Here is a 15,686-nt window from a genome sequence, read left to right on the forward strand (position 1 = left end):
AAACTTCAGGTATGGTATCCATAGTATATAGATTCATGTCCTGTCTATCGGTCTTAAACTCCAGGTATGGTATCCATAGTATATAGATTCATGTCCTGTCTATCGGTCTTAAACTCCAGGTATGGTATCCATAGTATATAGATTCATGTCCTGTCTATCGGTCTTAAACTCCAGGTATGATATCCATAGTATATAGATTCATGTCCTGTCTATCGGTCTTAAACTTCAGGCATGGTATCCATAGCAAATAGATTCATGTCCTGTCTATCGGTCTTAAACAGGTATGGTATCCATAGTATATAGATTCATGTCCTGTCTATCGGTCTTCCAGGTATGATATCCATAGTATATAGATTCATGTCCTGTCTATCGGTCTTTAAACTTCAGGCATGGTATCCATAGTATATAGATTCAATGTCCTGTCTATCGGTCTTAAACTCCAGGGTCCAGGATATCCATAGTATATAGATTCATGTCCTGTCTATCGGTCTTAAACTCCTGTCTAGGTATGATCATGATATCCATCAGTCTATCGGTCTTAAATAGATTCATCCAATAGATTGTCCTGTCTGTCTAGGTATGGTCTTAAATTCATGTCCTCCAGGTACTCCAGGTATGATATCCATAGTATATAGATTCATGTCCTGTCTATCGGTCTTAAACTCCAGGTATGATATCCATAGTAAATAGATTCATGTCCTGTCTATCGGTCTTAAACTCCAGGTAAATGGTATCCATAGTATATAGATTCATGTCCTGTCTATCGGTCTTAAACTCCAGGTATGATATCCATAGTATATAGATTCATGTCCTGTCTATCGGTCTTAAACTCCAGGTATGGTATCCATAGTATATAGATTCATGTCCTGTCTATCGGTCTTAAACTCCAGGTATGGTATCCATAGTATATAGATTCATGTCCTGTCTATCGGTCTTAAACTCCAGGTATGGTATCCATAGTATATAGATTCATGTCCTGTCTATCGGTCTTAAACTCCAGGTATGATATCCATAGTATATAGATTCATGTCCTGTCTATCGGTCTTAAACTCCAGGTATGGTATCCATAGTATATAGATTCATGTCCTGTCTATCGGTCTTAAACAGGTATGATATCCAGGTATGGTATCCATAGCAAATAGATTCATGTCCTGTCTATCGGTCTTAAACTCCAGGTATGGTATCCATAGTATATAGATTCATGTCCTGTCTATCGGTCTTAAACTCCAGGTATGGTATCCATAGTATATAGATTCATGTCCTGTCTATCGGTCTTAAACTCCAGGTATGATATCCATAGTATATAGATTCATGTCCTGTCTATCGGTCTTAAACTTCAGGCATGGTATCCATAGCAAATAGATTCATGTCCTGTCTATCGGTCTTAAACTCCAGGTATGGTATCAATAGTATATAGATTCATGTCCTGTCTATCGGTCTTAAACTCCAGGTATGGTATCCATAGTATATAGATTCATGTCCTGTCTATCGGTCTTAAACTCCAGGTATGGTATCCATAGTATATAGATTCATGTCCTGTCTATCGGTCTTAAACTCCAGGTATGATATCCATAGTATATAGATTCATGTCCTGTCTATCGATCTTCTTAAACTTCAGGCATGGTATCCATAGTATATAGATTCATGTCCTGTCTATCGGTCTTAAACTCCAGGTATGATATCCATAGTATATAGATTCATGTCCTGTCTATCGGTCTTAAACTTCAGGCATGGTATCCATAGCAAATAGATTCATGTCCTGTCTATCGGTCTTAAACTCCAGGTATGGTATCCATAGTATATAGATTCATGTCCTGTCTATCGGTCTTAAACTCCAGGTATGGTATCCATAGTATATAGATTCATGTCCTGTCTATTGGTCTTAAACTCCAGGTATGGTATCCATAGTATATAGATTCATGTCCTGTCTATCGGTCTTAAACTCCAGGTATGGTATCCATAGTATATAGATTCATGTCCTGTCTATCGGTCTTAAACTCCAGGTAGGATATCCATAGTATATAGATTCATGTCCTGTCTATCGGTCTTAAACTCCAGGTATGGTATCCATAGTATATAGATTCATGTCCTGTCTATCGGTCTTAAACTCCAGGTATGATATCCATAGTATATAGATTCATGTCCTGTCTATCGGTCTTAAACTCCAGGTATGATATCCATAGTATATAGATTCATGTCCTGTCTATCGGTCTTAAACTCCAGGTATGGTATCCATAGTATATAGATTCATGTCCTGTCTATAGGTCTTAAACACCAGGTATGGTATCCATAGTATATAGATTCATGTCCTGTCTATCGGTCTTAAACTCCAGGTATGGTATCCATAGTATATAGATTCATGTCCTGTCTATCGGTCTTAAACTCCAGGAATGGTATCCATAGTATATAGATTCATTTCCTGTCTATCGGTCTTAAACTTCAGGCATGGTATCCATAGCAAATAGATTCATGTCCTGTCTATCGGTCTTAAACTCCAGGTATGGTATCCATAGTATATAGATTCATGTCCTGTCTATCGGTCTTAAACTCCAGGTATGATATCCATAGTAAATAGATTCATGTCCTGTCTATCGGTCTTAAACTCCAGGTATGGTATCCATAGTATATAGATTCATGTCCTGTCTATCGGTCTTAAACTCCAGGTATGGTATCCATAGTATATAGATTCATGTCCTGTCTATCGGTCTTAAACTCCAGGTATGGTATCCATAGTATATAGATTCATGTCCTGTCTATCGGTCTTAAACTCCAGGTATGGTATCCATAGTATATAGATTCATGTCCTGTCTATCGGTCTTAAACTCCAGGTATGATATCCATAGTATATAGATTCATGTCCTGTCTATCGGTCTTAAACTTCAGGCATGGTATCCATAGTATATAGATTCATGTCCTGTCTATCGGTCTTAAACTCCAGGTATGATATCCATAGTATATAGATTCATGTCCTGTCTATCGGTCTTAAACTTCAGGCATGGTATCCATAGTATATAGATTCATGTCCTGTCTATCGGTCTTAAACTCCAGGTATGATATCCATAGTATATAGATTCATGTCCTGTCTATCGGTCTTAAACTTCAGGCATGGTATCCATAGCAAATAGATTCATGTCCTGTCTATCGGTCTTAAACTCCAGGTATGGTATCCATAGTATATAGATTCATGTCCTGTCTATCGGTCTTAAACTCCAGGTATGATATCCATAGCAAATAGATTCATGTCCTGTCTATCGGTCTTAAACTCCAGGTATGGTATCCATAGTATATAGATTCATGTCCTGTCTATCGGTCTTAAACTCCAGGTATGGTATCCATAGTATATAGATTCATGTCCTGTCTATCGGTCTTAAACTCCAGGTATGGTATCCATAGTATATAGATTCATGTCCTGTCTATCGGTCTTAAACTCCAGGTATGATATCCATAGTATATAGATTCATGTCCTGTCTATCGGTCTTAAACTCCAGGTATGGTATCCATAGTATATAGATTCATGTCCTGTCTATCGGTCTTAAACTCCAGGTATGATATCCATAGTATATAGATTCATGTCCTGTCTATCGGTCTTAAACTCCAGGTATGATATCCATAGTATATAGATTCATGTCCTGTCTATCGGTCTTAAACTCCAGGTATGGTATCCATAGTATATAGATTCATGTCCTGTCTATCGGTCTTAAACTCCAGGTATGGTATCCATAGTATATAGATTCATGTCCTGTCTATCGGTCTTAAACTCCAGGTATGGTATCCATAGTATATAGATTCATGTCCTGTCTATCGGTCTTAAACTCCAGGTATGATATCCATAGTATATAGATTCATGTCCTGTCTATCGGTCTTAAACTTCAGGCATGGTATCCATAGCAAATAGATTCATGTCCTGTCTATCGGTCTTAAACTCCAGGTATGGTATCCATAGTATATAGATTCATGTCCTGTCTATCGGTCTTAAACTCCAGGTATGATATCCATAGTATATAGATTCATGTCCTGTCTATCGGTCTTAAACTCCAGGTATGGTATCCATAGTATATAGATTCATGTCCTGTCTATCGGTCTTAAACTCCAGGTATGGTATCCATAGTATATAGATTCATGTCCTGTCTATCGGTCTTAAACTCCAGGTATGGTATCCATAGTATATAGATTCATGTCCTGTCTATCGGTCTTAAACTCCAGGTATGGTATCCATAGTATATAGATTCATGTCCTGTCTATCGGTCTTAAACTCCAGGTATGGTATCCATAGTATATAGATTCATGTCCTGTCTATCGGTCTTAAACTCCAGGTATAGTATCCATAGTATATAGATTCATGTCCTGTCTATCGGTCTTAAACTCCAGGTATGATATCCATAGTATATAGATTCATGTCCTGTCTATCGGTCTTAAACTCCAGGTATGATATCCATAGTATATAGATTCATGTCCTGTCTATCGGTCTTAAACTCCAGGTATGGTATCCATAGTATATAGATTCATGTCCTGTCTATCGGTCTTAAACTCCAGGTATGGTATCCATAGTATATAGATTCATGTCCTGTCTATCGGTCTTAAACTCCAGGTATGGTATCCATAGTATATAGATTCATGTCCTGTCTATCGGTCTTAAACTCCAGGTATGATATCCATAGTATATAGATTCATGTCCTGTCTATCGGTCTTAAACTCCAGGTATGGTATCCATAGTATATAGATTCATGTCCTGTCTATCGGTCTTAAACTCCAGGTATGGTATCCATAGTATATAGATTCATGTCCTGTCTATCGGTCTTAAACTCCAGGTATGGTATCCATAGTATATAGATTCATGTCCTGTCTATCGGTCTTAAACTCCAGGTATGATATTCATAGTATATAGACTCATGTCACTTAGTCACTGAATATATATACCTTTGATGTAAACAAAGAACTCCATTTAATTTGGAAAGGAGCTCCAGTGAGTTCCCGAGCCTGAGGAAATCTAGACGTGCTTCATTTAGGGCGTTGGCATTGCACAAAGGGTTCGGCGGAAGAGAAAATAATGTGGTTCAGAGAGGGTGAGACAGACTAGCGTGTGGCCTAGAGATGTGGAGCCATGATCAACCACCGTTTGATCGAGAGTCGTATAACGTCTGTCTGAGCGTCCCCCAAAGCTGTACCCGTGAAGATATGGATTCGAATTGACCTATAGAAACCCATGCTTGTCGTAGAAGGCGACACCGACATGTCATCGTATCCCAAATGCACAGATAGATGCTCATGCTGTTGATCACTGGATCATCTGGTCCTGACTTGATAACAGACAGACCGCCGAGTGCGGCGTTAAACAACAACCAAATCTGTGAATATACCGAAAGGACTACTGGTGCACTGACTGGTGAAATTTGACTACCTAAATCTTAGAATATTCTGAAAAGACCGTTACAGTCCACATGAAGTGAATTTTGTCTATCTAAATGCTGAAGTTATCTGCTACACATGTACACTACATATGATGCAAACGGATATGTATACTTCGAGATAATATATATTTAGATTCCTGTGATGCTTGTGACTGTGTCTGAGGTTGTCGAGTTCTCGTGTTTAAGGATCGCAATTTCCTCCGCGATTGCCACCGTCAGATGGGCAGGAAGGGGAACAGCACCACTCTGAGAAGCAACTACTACCCTCCTCTTACTGGACGTAAGCTTCCATCATTATTTCATATTGATTTGGGATGTTTTGGAGAATTGTCATGGTTGTGGTCATGCTTAATCATGGTTTCCTGTATCCATTCTATAATTGTACCGCTGGATGAATGAATTCCGTCCAATATTTTCAATATATTTCTCAATGAATGAATGAATTAATTAATTAATGAAAGAATGGATGGATGAGTGAATGAATGAATGAAAGAAGGAATGATGCATGGGTAGATATGCTTGTGATATTTTAATATGATACGAAACATTATTTCTTCGAAATGACATTTAAAAAAGGACATGTATTATTTTGTTGTGGATTACAGATATAGACAAAAACGTAATTGTAATTTCAAATGGACAGTTATCTCTAAAGAGCATGTTATCATTCTTGTAAACTACAAAGACTTTCCAATTCTGCTTCTACAGCCGTGAAGCCAGGTCAAGTTCGTTATGAGAACACTCCGATTTTGGGACAGTGACACTGTTGTTCCAAGACGACATTGGAGGCTTAGAGGTAAGGATTTCTGTGGGTTTCAAAAAGAGACATTTAAACGATAACATGCCGGAATCGGGAAACGGATCTAGTTATGACTTCAACCATTTCGAAAATAATACGTACATACATTCTGCAATGTATATTAATTACAGTTCACAATCCCTTAACGCGGTCGAAGATGACATGGAAATATATCCTGTAACCTCACGTTGTGTGTTCAAATAGGATCGGTTCAGTTATAGTTGAATCAGAACCAACATAACTGTGTCAATCCAATTGAGAGACACATCACATAAATCACATGGTAAACAATGTTTCCACTATTATAAGAAGGAAAGCTTTGACTAGGTGGTGTTTTTGAAGACATCGTCACACGGCTGTGCGTGTGAGTGTCTGACGTAGTCTATATACGAGGGGATATCAAACAGTTCTAATTATCACCAATACTTATTCAGGGTACAAACTTTATTTTGTTTTCTTGTCCTTATGATTTCTCTACATAGTCACCGTCCCGAGTTACACATTTCTGCCACCGTTTCTTGACCTTGCGCAGACCGGCTGAATAGAGGTACCCTGATTTCATGCATCTTGGCCTTTTTCGGAGGTGGTGACGTGGCATGTTTCCACTCTTTACTCAAGTCTTTTGTCTCAGGATCATACAAATAGACCCAACATTCGTCCATGGTTACAAGATATCTGAAGAAATCCTCTTCACCCTGCTACAGAAGCTCCAATGCCTGTCGTGACATGTCCCGTCGAGTCTGTCTTTGAAGATGAGTCAGTAAGCGAGGAACCCAGCGTGCTGACACTTTGGACATGTGCAGTTGGTTATGAATGATGTTCCATGCTCTGCCATAACTCAAGTTGGTCTCATGCATAACCATTTGTATTGTTACACGGCGATCTTCCTGAACCAGCGCCTCGACTTTGTTCACGGTGTCCAAATCATCAGTAAGTGAGGGGCGTCCACTTCTTGGCTCATCTGTGAGGGACATGTGACCAGTTTGGAAATTCCTTTTCGATGTCACAACCGTGTCATAGGATGGGTTATCATCACCATAAACAGATTTCATCTCATCGTGAATTTGTCGTGCAGTGCAGCCCATCAAGTGCAAGAACTTAATTACTCTGCGCGCCTCAATATTCTCCATACTTGGGGGTACTGGTGTGTATGATCAACTAGCACAAGACTGAATATAGGAAGTATATAGTACTTGGTCCATTAACTAGATAAGGATCACTGATGTTACAGTCAAAATTTTATCCTGATTGCGCAATAACTTCTTGGGGATAATTAGAATTTTTTGATACCCCCTCGTATGTAGTACGTGTATTTGGCGATGAACATTGATTCAGTACATGCGTTTATAATGAATACAATTGACAAAACATGTCCATGTCCTCTATTTTCAGAGAGGTGATGTTTTACTTTCGGTGAGGTGAGGTGAAATTGGATTTAACGTCGTACTTGAGAATATTTCGCTCATATGACGACGTGCATGCGTGTGTATGTGTATGTGCGGCTGCTTGTACTAGCCCAGACTGAAGCGGGCGGACGCTCTAACCGCTACACCACGGAGGCGGTCTCACTTTCGGTGTATGTGGGTGATGAACACTGGTGACTGTGTGGTATGTGGTTTGACATGTTTGAGTTGATAGATGGTGATGATAACTATGTAGTATGACATGTTTCAGGTGATGAACACTGATGACGTGTATTTGCTATGACATGTTTCAGGTGATGAACACTGATGACGTGTATGTGCTATGACATGTTTCAGGTGATGAACACTGATGACATGTATGTGCTATGACATGTTTCAGGTGATGAACACTGATGACATGTATGTGGCATGACATGTTTCAGGTGATGAACAGCGATGACATGTATGTGGTATGACCTGTTTCAGGTGATGAACACTGATGACATGTATGTGTTATATGTTTCTGTCGATGAACACTGACGGCATGTATATGGTATGACATGTTTCAGACGATGAAGACTGGTGACATGTATGTGGTGTGATGGTCAAGGTGATGGTCAAGGCCGAATGTTCGACACTGGGCACAATGATGTTCCCCGCCGTGATATTGCTGGATGTATGTGGTATGACATTAATGCCGAACGCCAGGCAGGGACCAACAAGTACCATATTTTATCGTCTTTTGGTATGACGCGGCAGGGATTTAACCCGCGACCCTCCGCTCTCCCGGCGGACGCTCTAACCACTACACCACGGAGGCGGTTTCACTTTCGGTGTATGTGGGTGATGAACACTGGTGACAGTGTGGTATGACATGTTTCAGTTGATGAACACTGATGGCATGTGGTATGACATGTTTCAGGTGATGAACACTGATGACGTGTATGTTCCTGTCAATCCTGTCCCCGGCGCCATCGTGGTCAACATCGGTGACATGATGCAGCGATGGACTGCAGATAACATTAGAGCCGCAGTGAGCACACCATAAACATCCGACCATGATCAGTGGTTTTACAACACATTGTACAAGGCCAGAAACGAGTAACCTCAGTTTTCTTTCGAAATAGGCTTGTGAAAGTTAATTTTATATTTGTTTTTGGGTTGAGATTGTACATTCCAATTGTTAATGCCTCATAACTCTCGGTCTGAGACGCATTTCTATTCATGGATTCTATACACACAACATTTTGCCATGACAGGGCTCAGTGTTGCCTACAGACTTGTTGTCAAATTGAACATGGACATAATCGCTCATCATATTCTCGTCAATTTAACAGTTATTTATGTTACCTTCAGTATGTCCCCTAACAACAGTTGTATTTAATCTCAACAGATATTACTCATTCTGATATTATTCGGCTTTTAACCTTTTTTGACACACTTTTAAGAATCTTTAACTAAACAAAAGCCTGCGTCCATTCTGACACTCGTTTTAGGGTCAAGCTGACCAAATAAGACGTATATGGATAAAGTAGACCAAGTAAGATAAAACATACCCTTTAGTTTGCAATCGACCTCGCTGACACTTTTTCTTGTTGCACTTACTTGTGGGAATTGCATCGGCTTGACTTCAGTTGGGAAATAAACGAAATTAAGCTTTTATAGATCAGCAACATTATGCCAAAACGAAGAGACAGGAATTGTCAAGAGACTGGGCGTAAATAGTAATGCATTTAAACGTTAAGCAGCGTGGCACTGAACGGTTCGGTAGCCGAGTCATTCCGAAAACCCGGGTTCGATTCCCTATATAGTTACAATGCATGAAGCCTATGTCTGGTGTTCCCTACCGTGATATTGCTGGAATATTGCTAAAAGGGACATAAACCCACACTCACTTACTCACTGCATTACACTGCTGCTTTGGTACCACATTTGCAGATTTGCACTGACAAGGTTGAATAGTCCGTCTGGTTATCCGTGTCAACAGTATTTGAATGAGTTCTTGGTCACGACTCAACCAATATTGCTGCTTTTCAGAGTGAAAAGTGTCTGTGCCTATTTGTGTCAACAGTATTTGAATGGGTTCTTGGTCACGACTCAGCCAATATTGCTGCTTTTCAGAGAGTGAAGCCAGACACAGAGCTAACGTGTGCACAAAAGCAAATTAGTTTCATAGGTGTGTCAAGTATGTCATGAATGTTTCCTATTTTCAGAAACACCGAGTCCTGATTCCTGAATCGGAAGTGAAGAAACGTCAGTACCGACAGTCGCTTGCATTTTTTGTCAACCCTGATGATGACACCATCATTAAAAGTCTGGATGGTTCCGACAAATACGAATCCATCTCAAGCTTGGATTATCTGGAGCACAAGTTCCGTCAGATTTTTTAGTTTAAAAAAAGAAACTTAGCAAATATGTACATGATGATTTCCTCTAAAGAACACTAGCCCTTGACTTTCCAAACTTTGTGTTATTTCAGTACAAAATTTGCTGAATGAAATGAATTGCCCCACTCCTTCTACACAGTCTTGTTCCTCGTTGAGGAAAAAACTGACATCATTATTTGAAAGCATTTCTGCTTGAATTGATCAATGACCCAATCTTGCAACATAAGGTTTTCCTGTGCAAACATAATTTTTAAGTTTAACACTCGATTCTCAGTATTTGCACTATTTTGTATTGAATTCATAATTGTTACGAGTCGATTTTCAATTTTTTCAATAAGCTGACAAAATATCTGTTCGTAATTTTGAGTGATACCAAAAATGTTGGTTGCTGTTTGGATGTTCATGTTCACTGAAAACAGAATTGTTTTCTTACATAGTTTGAACTAAACCAGTCCCCTGTGTTTATGTGTTTAAACCAAACCGGAAGTAGTGCCCATGTCGGTATTAAGGTTGCAGTATTTTTCAGCCATTTAATGGGACTATGTGTATAGGCGAAGCACTGGCCGCTATCATATTCTTTCAGTCCGAGGGTTCAGATATGCACAACGAACTAAATAAAGCGCCCCCTGTATGTTTGTTTGATAGGTTTTCAACACGCTCATAAAACGTCTCGTGGTGACCACGATGGAAAAACATGTTTGACATGTATGAACTTTTGACTCATAAACAACGACAAAATGATTGGAATCTGTGTTGAGTTCATGATTCCAATTGCTCTTTTTTTTAAAAAACAACATTGATTTTTCATACATAACTATGTCTGAACAGGTATGGCCCTGGAATGTTTAAGGTTGAATTTTTTGGTAAGTGTGAACATTCAAAATGTCTTTTTGCATGTCTTACCCGATTCAAGATCAATACCGAGTCTAGCCGAGACTGTATGACAGCCAGCACTCTCCTCCTCATACCCTCTATCAGCCTCCTGATCCTCCGAAGGGGTAGTCCACGCCATTCCTCATGTAAAGCAGCTTCCAATTGGGCCAGGTTCTGTACAGGAGGATCCCCTTGTTGCACACGACGACCAGCCATGTCCCAAACATGCTCCAATGGGTTAAGACCGGGGCTCATTCAGTCGTGAGATACGTCAGTGGGTGCTTAACTACGTTCTTTGTGTATGTATTGTCGTCAGTACCGTGTTCCATAGACTTCGATAAACTGTATTCTGAAGACACAATCTCTTCGCTCATATACTAAAAGGTGCACAAACCCGGACTCTCGCTAACCTTAGTGAGAGAGTATGGTTTTACGACGCTTCTTTTGTAGCAATATCACGGCTTGAGACACCAGAAATGGGTTTTACACGTGTGGGGAATCGAACCCGGGTCTTCGGCGTGACGAGCGAACGTTGTATCCACTAGGCTACCCCCACCACACAAGCTATCCCTAGTGGGGTTTTGTGCTGACGTAGTTGGCGTAAAGAGACGCCTGTTAGGTCATAACTTTGAGGCATTATCGGTAGACATTTCTGAACACTGATTACCCGTCCTGGAACACATCTTGTTTGAAGTCGTTTTTGTCTTGGAAAAGCAGATTTACATTGTGCCAGAAAGTGTAGACATTTCTTATGGTTTACCTTGTCTTGAAACTACAGCTACTACATGAAATGGATATTATAATAAATATTGTGTAATCGCTTACCAGGTTTGTTGTATTTATGGCAATTGTACGTAGTTTTATGCTACATTCACTTCTCCCAGGACCTCCGTGTTATATATTCAACCTTCATTTTCCGACGTTTAAATTAAATGGATGAGTATAGAGTGGATGCTGGGGGTGAAATTTGGATGTGTATAGGCTGTTTCATGTGAGAAATGGATGAGTACAGATAGCGAGCTGGAGGTAAGAACTGGATGAGTGCAGGCTACTGTAGGTGAGAATTGGTGTGCGTCTTGGCTGCTGGAAGTGGGAAACTGGATGAGTATAGGCTGGTAGAGGTGAGAACTGGATGAGTATGTGCTGGTAAAGGTGTGATTTGGATGTGTATAGGCTGATAGACGTTAGAGTGGGATGAGGATAGGCTGCTGGGGTGAGATTGGGATGAGTGTAGGCTGGTAGAGGTAAGAGGATGAGGATAGGCTGCTGGAGGTGAGACTTGGGTGAGTATAGGCTGCTGGAGGTGAGACTGGGATCAGTATAGGCTTCTGGAGGTGAGCCTGGGATGAGGATAGGCTGATAGAGGTGAGACTGGGATGAGTATAGGCTGATAGAGGTGAGACTGGGATGAGTATAGGCTTCTGGAGTTCAGACTGGGATGAGTATAGGCTTCTGGAGGTGAGACTGGGGTGAGAATAGGCTGCTGGAGGTGAGACTGGGATGAGTATAAGCTGATAGAGGTGAGTCTGGGATGAGTATAGGCTGATAGAGGTGAGACTTGGATGAGTATAGGCTGATAGAGGTGAGACTGGGATGAGTATAGGCTGATAGAGGTGAGACTGGGATGAGGATAGACCGATAGAAGTTAGAGTGGTATGAGGATAGGCTGCTGGAGGTGACACTGGGTGAGAATAGGCTGCTGGAGGTGAGACTGGGATGAGTATAGGCTGCTGGAGGTGAGACTGGGATGAGTATAGGCTGAGAGAGGTGAGACTTGGATGAGTATACGCTGATAGAGGTGAGACTGGGATGAGTATAGGCTTCTGGAAGTGAGACTGGGTAGGTATAGGCTAATAGAGGTGAGACTGGGATGAGTATAGGCTGATAGAGGTGAGACTGGGATGAGTATAGGTTGATAGAGGTGAGACTGGGATGAATATTCACCTGATGAAGGAGCGAGAATTAGCTGTGAAACGTCGTGTAAAGAATAAAAAGTTGTTATCCATAGAAGTGTCATGTATTCACGGGATGAATATAGGCTGGTAGAGGTTAGAGTGGCAAGAATGTAGGCTTGTAGAGGTTAGAGTGGGATGAGTGTAGGCTGGTAGAGGTGAGAATGGGATGGATATAAACTGGTAAACGGTTAAAGTGGGATGAGTATAGGCTGGTAGAGGTGAGATCGGGATCAGTATAGGCTGCTGGAGGTGAGATTTGGATCGGTATAGGCTGTTGGGGGTAAGATTTGGATGAGTATAGGCTCTTGGGGTGAGATTGGGATGAGTATAGGCTGCTGGGGGTGAGATTGGGATGAGTGTAGGCTGGTAGAGGTTAGAGTGGGATGAGGATAGGTTGCTGGAGGTGAGACTGGGGTGAGTATAGGCTACTGGAGGTGAGGCTGGAATGAGTGTAGGCTGCTGAAGGTGAGACTGGGATGAGCATAGGCTGTTGGAGGTGAGACTGGGATGAACATAGGCTGAGAGAGAGGTGAGACTGGGATGAGTGTAGGCTGATAGAGGTGAGACTGGGATGAGGATAGGCTGATAGAGGTGAGACTGGGATGAGTATAGGCTGATAGAGGTGAGACTTGGATGAGTATAGGCTGATAGAGGTGAGACTGGGATGAGTGTAGGCTGATAGAGGTGAGACTGTGATGAAAATGCACCTGATGAAGGAGCAAGAATTAGCTGTGAAACGTCGTGTAAAGAATAAAAAGAAGTTGTTATCGATAAAAGTGTCATATATTCAAGGGATGAATATAGGCTGGTAGAGGTTAGAGTGGGATGAGTGTAGGCTTGTAGAAGTGAGAATGGGATGAATATAAACTGGTAGAGGTTAAAGTGGGATGAGGATAGGCTGCTGGAGGTGACACTGGGATGAGCATAGGCTGCTGGAGGTGAGACTTGGATTTGTATATGCTGCTGGAGGTGAGACTGGGATGAGGATAGGCTGCTGGAGGTGAGACTGGGGTCAGTATAGGCTGATAGAGGTGAGACTGGGATGAGTATAGGCTGCTGAAGGTGAGACTGGGATGAGCATAGGCTGTTGGAGGTGAGACTGGGATGAACATAGGCTGAGAGAGGTGAGACTGGGATGAGTGTAGGCTGATAGAGGTGAGACAGGGATGAGGATAGGCTGATAGAGGTGAGACTGGGATGAGTATAGGCTGATAGAGTTGAGACTGGGATGAGTGTAGGCTGGTAGAGGTGAGAATGGGATGGATATAAACTGGTAAAGGTTAAAGTGGGATGAGTATAGGCTGGTAGAGGTGAGATCGGGATCAGTATAGGCTGCTGGAGGTGAGATTTGGATCGGTATAGGCTGTTGGGGGTAAGATTTGGATGAGTATAGGCTCTTGGGGTGAGATTGGGATGAGTATAGGCTGCTGGGGGTGAGATTGGGATGAGTGTAGGCTGGTAGAGGTTAGAGTGGGATGAGGATAGGTTGCTGGAGGTGAGACTGGGGTGAGTATAAGCTACTGGAGGTGAGGCTGGAATGAGTGTAGGCTGCTGGAGGTGAGACTGGGGTGAGTATAGGCTGATGGAGGTGAGACTGGGATGAGTATAGGCTGCTGGAGGTGAGACTGGGATGAGGATGGGCTGATATCGGTAAGACTGGGATGAGGATAGGCTGATATCGGTGTGACTGGGATGAGTATAGGCTTCTGGAGTTGAGACTGGGATGAGGATAGACTGATAGAGGTGAGACTGGGATGAGGATAGGCTGATAGAGGTGAGACTTGGATGAGTATAGGCTGATAGAGGTGAGACTGGGATGAGTGTAGGCTGATAGAGGTGAGACTGTGATGAAAATGCACCTGATGAAGGAGCAAGAATTAGCTGTGAAACGTCGTGTAAAGAATAAAAAGAAGTTGTTATCGATAAAAGTGTCATATATTCAAGGGATGAATATAGGCTGGTAGAGGTTAGAGTGGGATGAGTGTAGGCTTGTAGAGGTGAGAATGGGATGAATATAAACTGGTAGAGGTTAAAGTGGGATGAGGATAGGCTGCTGGAGGTGACACTGGGATGAGCATAGGCTGCTGGAGGTGAGACTTGGATTTGTATATGCTGCTGGAGGTGAGACTGGGATGAGGATAGGCTGCTGGAGGTGAGACTGGGGTCAGTATAGGCTGATAGAGGTGAGACTGGGATGAGTATAGGCTGCTGAAGGTGAGACTGGGATGAGCATAGGCTGTTGGAGGTGAGACTGGGATGAACATAGGCTGAGAGAGGTGAGACTGGGATGAGTGTAGGCTGATAGAGGTGAGACTGGGATGAGGATAGGCTGATAGAGGTGAGACTGGGATGAGTATAGGCTGATAGAGTTGAGACTGGGATGAGTATAGGCTGATAGAGGTGAGACTGTGGATGAGTATAGGTTGATAGAGGTCAGACTGGATGAATATGCACCTGATGAAGGAGCAAGAATTAGCTGTGAAACGTCGTGTAAAGAATAAAAAGTTGTCATCGATAAAAGTGTCATGTATTCAAGGGATGAATATAGGCTGGTAGAGGTTAGAGTGGGATGAGTGTAGGCTTGTAGAGGTGAGAATGGGATGAGTATAGACTGCTGGAGGTTAGACTGGGATGAATAAAGGCTGGTAGAGGTTAGAGTGGGATGAGTGTAGGCTGGTAGATGTTAGAGTGGGATGAGTGTAGGCTGGTTGAGGTGAGAATGGGATGAGTATAGACTGCTGGAGGTTAGACTGGGATGAATATAGGCTGCTGAGTAGAGGTGAGACTGGGTTGAATATAGACTGGTAGAGGTGAGACTGGGATGAGTGTAGGCTGGTAGAGGTTAGATTGGGATGAGTATA

The 15,686-nt window shown here is 41.9% G+C and overlaps 1 long non-coding RNA gene across 1 annotated transcript; it reads left to right on the forward strand.

Moving 5' to 3' along the window:
- The first annotated feature begins 4,171 nt into the window (after nt 1–4,171).
- Nucleotides 4,172–11,692, forward strand: LOC124265844. The gene is made up of 5 exons (XR_006895559.1): nt 4,172–4,203; nt 5,595–5,688; nt 6,117–6,204; nt 8,533–8,643; nt 9,824–11,692. It is a non-coding gene; the product is annotated as an uncharacterized LOC124265844 (long non-coding RNA).
- The last annotated feature ends 3,994 nt before the right edge of the window (nt 11,693–15,686 follow it).

The sequence above is a fragment of the Haliotis rubra genome, unplaced genomic scaffold (genome assembly GCF_003918875.1).
Source record: "Haliotis rubra isolate DU_JTF1 unplaced genomic scaffold, ASM391887v1 Scf999, whole genome shotgun sequence".
NCBI classification, from domain to species: domain Eukaryota; kingdom Metazoa; phylum Mollusca; class Gastropoda; order Lepetellida; family Haliotidae; genus Haliotis; species Haliotis rubra.